The 13,378-nt window shown below is 39.9% G+C and overlaps 1 long non-coding RNA gene across 1 annotated transcript; it reads right to left on the bottom strand.

The window, feature by feature from the left end:
• Nucleotides 1-945: 945 nt before the first annotated feature.
• LOC133099515 (uncharacterized) lies at nucleotides 946-4,710 on the bottom strand. Its single transcript, XR_009702351.1, has 5 exons — nucleotides 4,518-4,710; nucleotides 3,513-3,930; nucleotides 2,362-2,459; nucleotides 1,879-2,128; nucleotides 946-1,422 (listed from the first exon to the last, which is right to left on the bottom strand). It is a non-coding gene; the product is annotated as an uncharacterized LOC133099515 (long non-coding RNA).
• Nucleotides 4,711-13,378: the final 8,668 nt, after the last annotated feature.

Here is a 13,378-nt window from a genome sequence, read left to right as displayed (position 1 = left end):
TAACCCTTTATAGATATTAGAATCACCTGAGAAACTTAAAGACTAGCAACGCCTGTGCCCCATCCCCAGGGATGTAAGATGCAGTTGGCTTGTGATGGAGCCCAGGCAGTCGTGATTTTATAAAAGTTCATCGGATGATTCCAATGTGCAGACAGGATTGGGAACCCGAGATCCTCACGTTTGGTGGGGAAGCGCTCATTAGGAGGGACCTGGTCAATGCTCAGACACAGCCATGGTCTCATGCTGCCTCCTGGTGGTCAGGTTGCTCACTACAGGAAGACTTCCACCTCCAAGTGTTTCAACCTGGGTCAGGAAAAATGTAACTGAGAAGAGGAATAGGAAGAATTAAAAAGAAGAGGAAGAAGAGGAGGAAAAAGAGAAGGCCTGGCTTCTCCATGACCCATGGGTTCACAGACCTTTCCATTCCCATTTTTCCCCTACAACAAATAATGTACCCCCAGGACCAGCCCTCTGGATCTCCCTGCTGGATGTAAGGGGAAATCAGAAGGATAAAGGTTCAGAGGAGCTCCTGAGACAGCAAAGCCAAGTAGGAGACTTGAGATGATGCAATAATATTTGTAAAGTGACTGGGAAATGAGTGCTCAGTGTGACCTTTATCATTATTCACTGCAACTTTGGGCAAGATCATGTCTCTGAGCCTTGGTCATCACTGCCCACCTCACAGTACTATTGGCTTTTCTTTCTTTCCATGTCGCATTATTCTCTAGTTCTATGCAATGAATTCATCTCCAGGGTATAGGACTTTGGGATCAATTTCTCAAAATGAACTAAGTTTTGAACTCTGATAGCATTTTTGAAAAAAAATTGTACAGTATTTAGATTTTTAAAAATCACTTTGTAGTCAATTAAAATAAATACTTCTCATCAGTTTTTCTTTTTTTAATTTTTAAAAAAATTTATACAATTTTAAAGGATACTTTCCATTTACAGTTATTACAAAATACTAGCTATATTCCCCATGTTGTACAATACATCCTTGAGCCTATCTTACACCCAATAGTTTGTACCTCTCACTCCTCCACCCCTTTATTGCCCCTCCCCACTGGTAACCGCTAGTTCGTTCTCTATATCTGTGAATGTGCTTCTTTCTTTGTTAAATTCACTAATTTGTTGTATTCTTAGATTCCACGTATAAGTGATATCATACAGTGTTTGTCTTTCTCTGTCTGACTTATTTCACTTAACATAATGCCCTCCAAGTCCATCCATGTCGCTGCAAATGGCAAAGTTTTGTTCTTTTTTATGGATGAGTAGTATTCCATCTCACAGCATTATTCTGAACACCAAATATTTGTGGACAAAATATTCTATCAAGGGCCCCAGAACTTTAACAGACTCCAGACTGTGCAAAGTCCAGGCCCATCTGACATGGGCTAGGGCTTCCCAAACCTGGTTGTGAGTCTGGAAAAAAAAAATGGGGAATGTTTTTTAAACATAAAATGAGAGTATTCAAAAAGTATTACTGTATCATCACAAAGCAATCTATATAGTATATTCTTTACAAGAAAAAGAAATTTTAAAAGCTGGTGCCTTGAAGGCTACAGCCTAATGATCAGGCTTGGGGGTAGGGAGTAAAGGGGTGGGCTGAACAGCCCCCAGGATGTGGCAGCCACAGGGTCATGTGGGAGTGGGTAAGACCAGGCTGGTCATATATATAAAAGCCCTGGGAGTCTTCAGCATCAGCATTAATTGTGCCAAACCCCACTGCATCAGGCCCCAGATCGGGGAAGATTATGTATTGCACACCTGGATGACCTCACACCTGGATGACCTCACACGTGGGCCAAACTCCTTCCCACCTTTGGTGCATTCCAACCCCTGCATCTAGTTAATTCCAGCACATACTTCAGATCTCACCTCAAATACCACGTTCTTAGAGAGGCCTTCTTTCACACCTTGATCAAGTCAATTGTCCCAGTTTAAATGCTCTCAAAGTATGCTCCATTTCTCCTCCAGGGATCACAGTTTTAACCCCTTTTAAGAAGAATTGTTTTGGGTCAATATCCCCCAAATGAACGGGAGGCTTTGATGGAAGGATTCCAGAACCCAGCACAGAGCCTGGCCCATCACATGAGCTCAATACATTGTTGAACAAATGAATCCCATCCTGAAAATAAATAAATAAATAAATAAATAAATCCCATCTGTCTTTTCTCATTGTGCCATTTTTATTCGTCATCCCCAATTTTTACTACCATTAATTCATGTAAAAGTAGTTCATTTCAATGTGGTTGACATAGCTACTTTTTCATTACTGTATGTCAGAAAGAAATCATTGACTTCTTAGGCTAAATTAAGAACAGATTATCCACACATTAGCAACGGCAACAAAATTAATACCTTAGCATATTATTGAGCTCCACCTTTTTCCAGAAATACTTTATTCTAACATCCTTCCCCTTGCTGCCCATGTATCCATTGGTCTTTCAGCTTTGTCTCTAAGAGAAAATACACACACACACCCCAGCACTTGAATGGTAGTGCACTCACTGTACAGGCCAAGGGCCATGTTTAGCTCCATAAAATTCTATGCCTGGCCAGAGACAGTCCTGGTCAGAAGCTCACGCGTAAGAATTATGTTCATTTCCCTTCCACAGGCTGGGGAGATGCCACTCAAATATGTTTCAGAGACAAACAACACGGGCATCCCCTTGGAGTTTGTTGGAAATGAGGAATCTCAGTCCTCACCCCAGACCAAAGAATTAGAATATGTGTCTTAAGCTACATTGGTGATACACATGTACATAAAAGTTTGAGAACTGCTCTTCTGGACTGTGGAATTACCAAGCTGTTCAAAGGTCATGGATTCTATGCGTGATGTTGAGTACTTATTGATCTGGGGCTGGAAAAGCCTTTCTCCTACAATCTTCATGAAATTAAACCTTAACTAAATCTGAAAAGGCTAAAAAAGTTTGTAAAGAATTTTCCAAGTCATTGAGACTAATAAATACAGTAAGTCTCCCACATATGAACGAGTTCTGTTCTGAGAGCACGTTCATAAGTCCAATTTGTTCGTAAGTCCAGCCAAGTTAGCCTAGGTACCCAACTAATACAATCAGCTATATAGTACTGTACTGTAATAGGTTTATAATACTTTTCACACAAATAATACATAAAGAACGAACAAACAATAAAGAAAACATTTTAAATCTTTACAGTACAGTACCTTGAAAAGTACAGTAGTACAGTACAACAGCTGGCATACAGGGGCTGGCATCGAGTGAACAGGCAAGAAGAGTTACTGACTGGAGGAGGGAGAGGAGGTGGGAGATGGTAGAGCTGAAGGGTCGTCAGCAATAGGAGACGGAGGGCAAGCTGAAATTTCACTCACGCCTGACGTTGATGGCACAGGTTGTGGTTCCTTGCTGGAACCAGATGCACATTTGCAACTTTGAAAGTTCACAACTTGAAGATTCGTATGTAAGGGACTTAGTATACTGCTTACAAAATCTGCATCGGCCCTCTCTCTCTGATGAATGCTCCATACTTACCTCTCTTTATCTGCTTGATGTTTTACATTGGTTTGGCAAGGAGGTGGTGGGTTGGTCAGTATCACTGAGCTTTGGCCATGTTTAGAGGCTCATTCTTAGAAAAATCAATCAATTTTCAATTAACAATTAACTTTCACAGCAAAAAGTACATTTAAACCTTGACCTGTCTGGCTAACACATCACATGAGGCCATGGAAAACCAGATAAAGGGTAAAGATGGGTAAGCACTAACAGACTCTACAAATATAGGTTAGTGAAAACAAAAGATAACTCATCTCTTATAAGGTGGACCAGCTCACAGGAGCTTCTCATATGATGACAGCTGGTAGCTGGAATCAGCCTACTTCTGAAGCTCAGATTCCTGCCTAAGCAAGAAACCATGTGAATGTTTTGTGGTTGTTGTTGGTGGTTTCCCCTCCTAGAAAAAAAGATAAACTGCTAAATTGGGTTTCTTATCATTATCACTTTCATATGAGTTTAGTATCAAAAGCCAGGTTTCTGATGATCTGACTACCATTAAAGAAGATGAAAAAGACTTTGTAGACTAAATCTGGCAACTTGGACTTAGATGCAAAACGTAAAAGCTACCCTTTCATAACCAGTCAACTAATTGTCCTCCCAACACTGCATGTTACAAACTCTAAGCTAAATAAGGACCTGTTACAGTTGATAGAGCTCTTAAAAATGTAAAAATCTAGTTTAACCATCTTATTGGTTCAGGTGATACTAAGACATTAAATGACTTGCCCAAGATCACACTGCTTTTTCCTATCAAAGCAAAAACTAGCATCTGGGCCTTCTGATATGGAATCGGGTGTTATTATCACCTCTACCAGTGGTACCCAACCTATTTGGCACCAGGGACCAGTTTCGTGGAAGACAATTTTTCCACGGACTGGGGCGGGGGGATGGTTTCAGGATGATTCAAGCACATTACATTTATTGTGCACTTTATTTCTATTATTATTACATTGTAATATATAATGAAATAATTATACAACTCACCATAATGCAGAATCAGTTGGAGCCCTGAGCTTGTTTTCACTTGCCACTCACTGACAGGGTTTTGATATGAGTCTGCAAGCAATTGATTTATTATGGTCTCTGTGCAGTCAAGCCTCTCTGCTAATGATAATCTGTATTTGCAGCTGCACCCCAGCACTAGCATCACCACCTCAGCTCCACCTCAGATCATCAGGCATTAGATTTTCATAAGGAGCACACAACCTCGATCCCTCGCATGCTCAGTTCACAGTAGGGTTCGAGCTCCTGTGAGAATCTAACGCCGCCCTGGCGGTAATGTGAGGGATGGGGAGCGGCTGTAAATACAGATGAAGCTTCGCTCACTCGTCCACCACTCACCTCCTACTGCATGGCCCGGTTCCTAACAGGCCACGGAACTGTCAGTGGTCCAGGGCTTGGGGACCCCTGATCTATACCACTATGCATGTGAAACATAATGCCCCTCCTTATGGAAGAAGAACAAGAACGACAAAGCAGAAAACAAAAGCACAGAAGGGCAGGGACCACATCTGTTTATCACTTTGTCAGGTATAGCCTAAAATCATGTACACTAGCACTCAGTAAATATTTGCTGAATGACTTGCAACAGATTACAGTTCAAGAAATGTTTTCTGAGTGTTTATGAGTTTTTAAAACCATTGGTAAGGCAGTGTATGGGGCACATTTACATTACTACCTTCATTTTATACAACTCTATTACCATCACCATTATTGTTATTATCAGAGTTGTACACAGTTACCACATAAGGTAAAGATAGAGGTCATCATTTCCTCTGAATCGGGAGAGAAGAAAAAGAAGGGAGGCAGAAACGGGTGGATAGTATTTCTTGGAACCTGAAGAAAGAAGGGCTCACTTTAGACATAACTTGAAAACTGGCAACTTCTACAGTTTATAAACAATTGTCTCTTTTCACCACGTATATTTTCAGAGGATAAATTGTGATCCTTGAATTTTGCCCAGTTGACGCAATTCCCAAAGGAATGTCAGTATTAAAGGCAAGAAGTGAAGGGACATGGTCCACAGGTATTTCAATGTTTATAGGTTTTCAGTCTTCCCCAGGAATTGGTGCTTATCAGCTCCTTTTTTTCCTCTTTTTGCATTGAACAATCTAGAAATATGTGAACATAGGAATAAATGACTTAGAAGACATAAAAAAGAATGGCAGTTATGTCTAAGAATCTGTGCCAAAGCTACCTGATCAACATTTTTCAAAAATAGCCTCTTCAGGAAAGCCTGGTCTTTCACTGTAGCTCAGGCCTGTCCTAGGGAAGAAATACAGACAAAACCCATACCATATAGATCTCTTGATTTAGCATTAAATTTTGTTTTTACTGTTGAAGACTTCTACCTGCTAAAACCTTAAGTAAAAGAGAATATAATACGAATCAAGACAGAACTCAGTTACAACTCTGAGCCCACCCCCTACTGTTTCTTAGAGTGGACCATGGCACATGATGACTGCTGGATCTATGCTAGCAGTGACCATCACCATTGCTATTTTCTCCATGTTGCCATTGTGGTGGCTTTTCCAGGCCTCCTGCTCCATCTTTGATGATCTTCCCTGCATCTGCATGGATCCACATGGATCTACCACATCCATTGCTTCTCCCGAGGTGACAAAAAGTCACTTCTGAACTTCTGCACTGAATTTTTAATCTAGATTAAAAAGTACCTGCTCCATCTTTTCCTGTCTAGTCAAATTACCAAGAACAGTTTTCAGGTTTTTCTTCTAAGATGAATGTAAAATGTTTAAAAAAACAAAAAAACAAAAAAACACTACAGCATATGAGACCTAATACGAATACTAATGCAATACTAATAAATACTACTATTAATAATACAGTATTAATAAATCAACAGGTATGTTGGAGGTAAGGGCAAGAAATAGACATAGACGGAGAGACTGAATACATCTGAGTGTAGGACACCAAAGAAAGCTCAACTGATCCTGACCCCAGTAGGGACTTAAAAAACAGCAAAGCCAACCTTTTCTGAGGAATATCCCTCGGATACTGAGTCTAAGCCTTTTGACCATTTTGGGGTCATCTTTGAAAGTTATTGACCCTCTTCACAGAGAAACATTCACATACACAATAAATATTGAATAAATACTACTGGTTGACCCTTGAGGATGATAACTGGACCTTATTTGATTCCCTGAAGCCCATTTTTAAAAAGCCTAGGGACTTGCCTGGCGGTCCAGTGGTGAAGACTTTGCCTTCCAATGCAGGGAGTACGTGTTCCATCCCTGGTCAGGGAGCTAAGATCCCACATGCCACGTGGCCAGAAAACCAAACTATAAAACAGAAAAAGCAATATTGTAACAAATTCAATAAAGACTTTAAAAAAATGGTCCACATCAAAAAAAAAATTTTTTTTTAATAAAAAATTTTAAAAGCCTTGGGTAGGATTAGCCCCATACCTTTGAAAATAAGGAGACAAAAGTGGACATTCAGTCTCCTAGGAGAGAAGAGGAAGACAAGGGGATCCCCTGACTACCAAGAACAAGACCAAACTCTGCCCTGAGGTGAGGACAGGTGTAATACAAGATGGGAAGCCAGATGTCCCCTGGGGAAGGAGGAAGTTATACTGCCACTAAGAGAACACGGAGCCGCCAAGAGCTGCAGAACCTCCTTAACACAGGATTCCTACAAATCGCGGGGTTTGATTTGTTTGTTTGTTTGTTTTGTTTTTCCTTTTCTTGGTAAGAGGAACAAAACTGATTCTATCTAGTCAAGTTTTAGGAGGACAGGTCATTCTTGGCAGTGCCCTTGGCCCACTGTTTCTAGAAGTCACCATCAGGGGTCGCTCTGAACCCCTCTAATCAGTACCTTCAAGGACCCAAGATCGTGCATAATTTTGTCTCTACAAACAAAAGAACTGACTACTACTAACCAGCCAAGTAAGCTCTGGTCTCCAGCAGATGCAGGAAATTTTGAGCATCCTCTTGCGGGAGAGGGAGGGGTTAGGGACTAAATCCCAGACCTAGTCCTGGTTCCTGCTGGTCCAGTGTTTGTAATTCTCCTGGAGCCATTCCTGGTTTTCCCTTTGGACCCTAAGCCTCTCAGGGGTTTTGCCTCCAGGAGTAGCGAAATCCACGCCAGGTTTTCCTATCCGCCCACCTGCTTGGCTGCGAGTCAGGCAGCGGCTGCAGCCTGTCTTCTCTACCCGCCGCTGCCTTTCCATCCTCTGCTTCTGCCACCCGCCTCCCTTTGGCAGCCTCGCTACCAGGTTTTTCCTTTCGTAGCGAATCTACCTCTTTTAAAAATGGCGCACTCGCTTTGGGGCTGCTACCCCTCCGCTCCCCTCCCCGATCTCAGAGCCCACCCACCCCGCGCAGCTGGATTCCCGAGCTCTGAGGCGCCTCACCCACCTCCTGGGTTTGCAGACGCCTGAGATCCTCACCCACTCTCCAGCCCTTCCTGAGGCCTGACACGACCCCGGAGAAGAAATGTTTGCCATCCCTAAGGTGGCCCGGCTTCAAATGACCACTTGCAAAAACTAGAGACAAAGTGGACGTGTGCCTCTGTGGTCAGAACCCTCATGCGGGAATACAAGGGTACGCACCCCACTGAGGTCGCACGCAGTACAAATAGAGTTCATGGGACACCCAGGGGCAGGGGAGGCAGAACCTCCTACGCGCTCTCAGCTCAGCGCACAGGGTGCGTCAGGGCCGGACAGGGCTGGCCTGGGCACTGCAGTCAGGTCTTGCCGCCGAGTGTTGCTTTTTCTCTAAGGGGAAAAGGGAAGGGGGGCCATGGGGGAGTCCCCATTACAGCAGGTCCTCCTGGTTGAGGAAATGGCTTTGTTAGAAAGGAGACGCCTCTGGAGTCCAGACTGTCCTTCCTCTGAGCTAACTCAGACCTGCTGACCAGCACCTTGAATACCACCAAAACACAGGGGCAACCTGCCTGGGTCCCTCCTTAATCAAAGTATTGCCTTCCTTCCCTCTAGGGTCTTAAGAGCACAAACAACATCACATTAATCTTTGTAACCCCCTCAAATACTGAGGAAGGAAAAACCAGCCCTGCCATTCATCAGGCTGGGATAACAGACACAAATAAAGACGGCTGCAAAGTTCACAGTAAACAGTATTCCTCCCAAGGAAACGCTGAAAAGTGCCATAGGACCCCTTCTTAGAATAACTACTGCTGTCCTACTCACCAGAAAACCTGTCCTCTAAAATCAGACTAATAGAAACTTTGCTGTTTGAAGTTATTCCGGTAAGAATGAAACCCCCTCCAGTCTTGCCTGGAATAACCAAGATGCTCTGACACAAAGAAGCGACCTTGATTTACAACCCAGGTGCAGACATTCAGATAAAGGTGTCTGGACACAAGAGTCCACATTTATCTTAACTTAGTGGTTTCCAAGGAAGTATGACCCTGGATCCATTTCACAGTCTAGACATGCTGTGACCCTTTTGCACTCACCCTGCGTTGCTTAAATGCATTAAAATACCTCCTTCATCTGAATTTTACCCAGATTCCATCCTTCCCCCAAATTCTATAATAACTCTGCTTTTCCCTTTGTTTGTTGAGAAGCTCCATAGTAACTCTACTGTGTGGTTTTTCTCATTGCAATGAGCCAATAAACCTGAGTTTGTCAAACTGCATGTTTGTCCCTAGTGGTCTTAGGCTGATTGGGCTCTGACAGTAACAAGCACAGAGACTCACATGTGCACTTCTGATGGGTTCTCCAAATGGTCAATATGGACTGTGAAATAGATATGGTGTAATTATGTAGAGGTGAGCAGTGTTCATTACACTAAGTGAGTATATTCATTTCTGCAGCATTATCCAACTGTTTTCCTGAGAACACGTAGTATATGAAAAAATGATCAACTTTGTTTTTAAAGTGCACAGTTCAGTGGTTTTTAGTATAGTCACAGAATTATGTAATCATATCCACTGCCTAAGTTCAGATGTTTTTATCACCCCCAAAGAAACCCTGTACCTGTTACCAATCACTCCCCACTCCCTCCTCAGCACATCCTCTGGCAACCACTAATCCACCTTCTGCCTCTTTGGATTTGCCTATACTGGACATTTCATGTGAATGTAATCATACAGTATGTGTTCTTTTGTAATTGGCATCTTTCATTTAGTATATTTTCAAGGTTCATCCACATTGTACCACTGTCCTTCGGTTTGTTTCATTTCTCTTTTTTTGCCAAATAATATTCCATTTTATGGATGTACCACATTTCATTTATCTGTTCATCAGTTGATGGACATATGGGTTGTTTCCACTTTTGGGCCGTTATGAATAATGATGCTATGAATATTCATGTGTAAGTTTCTGTGTGAACAAATATTTTTAATTCTTTTGGGTATATACTTAGGAGTGAGGTTGCTAGACCATATGATAACTTTGTATTTCACATTTTGAGGAACTGCCAAACTGAGAGGTCTTACGCTAGAACTAGGACCCACTATTTTGAGCGAACTCTGTATTATATAAACCAGTCATTATCTGTTTGGTCCTTAACACAATTTTAATTTGGATAGATTTATTCTAGTCACGTCATGTGTCAACATGTAAACTTGTTTGGATTAAAGAATTTTTTATCAGAAAAAGGTGACTGAAAAATTTTATCTTCCCACCAGCAATATGTGGGGTTTCCAATTTCTCCACACCCTCATCAACATTTGTTATTATCTGTCATTTTTATTATAGCCGTCCTCGTGGATGTGAAGTGCTATCTTATTGTGCTTTTATTAATTTTATTTTATTTATTTATTTTTTATACAGCAGGTTCTTATTAGTTATCTATTTTATACATATTAGTGTATACATGTCAATCCCGATCTCCCAGTTCATCCCACCACCCCCCCTCCACTTTCCCCCCTTGGTGTCCATACGTTTGTTCTCTACATCTGTGTCTCTACTTCTGCCTTGCAAACTGGTTCATATGCACCATTTTTCTAGATTATTGTGTTTTTTATTTGCATATTCCTAAGGACTAATGATGTTGAGTATCTTTCCATATGCTTATTGGCCATTTACGTATCTTCTTTGGAGAAATGCCTGTTCAAATACTTTACCAGTTTTTAACTGGGTTATTTGTCTTTTTATTGTTGAGTTTAGGTGTTCTTTATATATACTATATATAAATAGTATACAAGTATATATAGTATACAAGTCCCTTATCAGATATATATTTTGCAAATATTTTCTCCCATTATATGGGTTTTCTTTTCACTTTCTTCATAGGGTCCATTAAAACACAAAAGTTTTTAATTTTGATGAAGTCCAATTTATGTATTTTTTCTTTTGTTGTTCATAGTTTTGGTGTCATATCTAAGAATCCATTGCCAAGGTCATGAAGATTTACCTATATGCTATCTTCTAAGAGTTTTATGGTTTTAGCTCTAATTTAGGTCATTGACCCATTTGGAATTAATTTTTGTATAAGGATCCAATCTTATTCTTTTGTATGTGACTAGCCAGTTGTTCCAGCCCTATTTGTTGAAAATATTATTCTCTTGTCACTGAACTGTCTTAATATCCTTGTTGAAAATTGACTTAAACGTACAGGTTTGTTTCTAGACTCACAATTTTATTCTGTTGATCTATATAATTCTCTTTATGCCAGTACTACACTTTCATGATTGCTGTAGCTTTCTAGTAAGTTTTGAAATCAGGGTATGTGAGTCCTCCAACTTTAATTCTTCTTTTTCAAGATTGTGTTGGTATTCTGAGTCTCTTGCATTTTCATATGAATTTTAGGATCAGCTTATTAATTTCTCCAAAGAAACCATCTAGGATTTTGATAGAGATTGAACTGACTCTATAGATCAATTTGGGAAGAACTGTCATCTTAACAATAAGTTTCCACTTATTAAGGTCTTCTCTAATATCTTTCGATAATGTTTTATAGTTTTCGGTGTAGAAGTCTTGCACTTTTGTTAAATTTATTCCTAAGTATTTTATTGTTTTTGATGCTATTGAAAATGGATTTGTTTTCTTATTTTTCATTTTGGATTGCCCATTGCTAATATATAGGAATACAATTAATTTTTGCATATTGATCCTATATCCTGCCACTGTGTTGAACTTGTTCGTTAGCTATAGTATTTTTGTGTGTGTGTGGATTCCTTAGGATTTTCTACAAACAAGATCATGTCAAATGCAAATACAGCTTTACTTCTTCCTTTCCAATCTAGATGCCTTTTATTCCTTTCTTGTTTAATTACCCTGACTGGAATCCCCAGTATAATATTAAAAAGAAGTGATGAGAGCAGACATCTTTATCTTATTCCTGATCCTACAGGTAAAAGCTTTCAGTCTTTCCCTGTTAAGTGTGACATTAGCCATGGGGATTTCATAGATGCCTCAGTCTACTGATTCAGTTGTTAATCTCACCCAGAAACACCCTCACAGACACATCCAGAATAATGTTGGACCAAATGTCTGGGCATGCCATTGTCCAGTGGAGTAGCTAGATAAAATTAACCATCACACCAGTTATCACTGTAACAACAAAACAATACAAATGTATAAAAATAAATAAAATAATTGTCTCCCTTCATGCCCTCTTATTTTCCTCACTCACCTTTTCCACAACATCCCCGTCTCCATCCCCAGAGAAGCCACTTAAAAAAATATATCTTTTTATACCTTTCTCCTTGATTTTACACACACACACACCCCCATGATAACATTGTTTCTTTCCCCCAAAAAAGGACTCAACTGAATTTATAAGTTTGAGCTTTGAAAACACTCATAACAACAAGGACAATAAAAAGTATATCTTTCTGGAAAAAGAAGATCTACATACCTCGTTTTTCCCATTACATACTTAGTATATAAAATACTGTAACTTAGTCATGGTATACCCAACAGATAAATTCCTAAAAAATTTAAAATTAATGAAAAGCTTTCCATATGGTTTAACAGACTGCATTCCTTGACCACATTTAGATCCTTGAAACATGTCCTTTTCATAGGATAAAGTAGGTTTTCAATATATCTTTGCATGCTAACTTCATCAGCTAAGTACAGATAAGAAACAAAAAGACATTTAATTTCTATGAAGTTCATTTTCTGCCGTAGTTACTAATAATATAAACCAGGCTCTAAAAATAGATGACCTCAATCAAAAGAATCACAGTTTTAAAAGAAAGCATATAATTAAAAATGATAAGGCTGCATCATTAATAATGCCATGAATGTCTCGGACTGATTAGGCATGGAAAAAAATTCTAGCTCCTTGAAAACAGTCACACATCCAGGCTTCATTTTCTCTCTACAAGCATTTTACTTGGCAAAATCCGAACCATCCCATGATGTTCAACTCAGCTGTCACATTTTTTGGGACGCTTTCCTTCACTGACCCGCCCACTGCTAAATTAGTCACTTCCACATTTGTGCCTTCATGACGCTCTGCTGACACTGACATTATCCCAGTTAATCTCACTGCAAGTGTCAGTTAAGGTCAGGTTTCTCTTGTCTCTTGAACTGTCAGCAAAATGTGGGAAGATTCCATGGTGCTCCCTGCTCCTTTGAGCACATGTGAATACACACACACACAGAAATGCACCAACACTTACACACACATAGAGCAAGATATGGAACTTACATGTCAATTCCACTATTTTCTATTCCTAATTCCATTATACTTTTCCTTAATTTATATATATATATATATATATATGGCTTCCCCTAGGTGTATTTATTCTTTTACAACTGGAGTGGACTGCTTTGTATATCTATTTTTCTTCCTTGTCTAATACAGAAAATATTTAAGGTTTTTAATTTGCTTCTAGGTAAAGTTATGGCAGAAAAATAAAAAATTTTATTATATGCCATTCTGGTTGTCATTACTGTCAAATAATTC

Source organism: Eubalaena glacialis, chromosome 10, assembly GCF_028564815.1.
Source record: "Eubalaena glacialis isolate mEubGla1 chromosome 10, mEubGla1.1.hap2.+ XY, whole genome shotgun sequence".
Lineage (NCBI taxonomy): Eukaryota > Metazoa > Chordata > Mammalia > Artiodactyla > Balaenidae > Eubalaena > Eubalaena glacialis.
The sequence above is the reverse complement of the archived record's forward strand: the minus strand, read 5'-3'. Positions and strand labels throughout refer to the sequence as shown.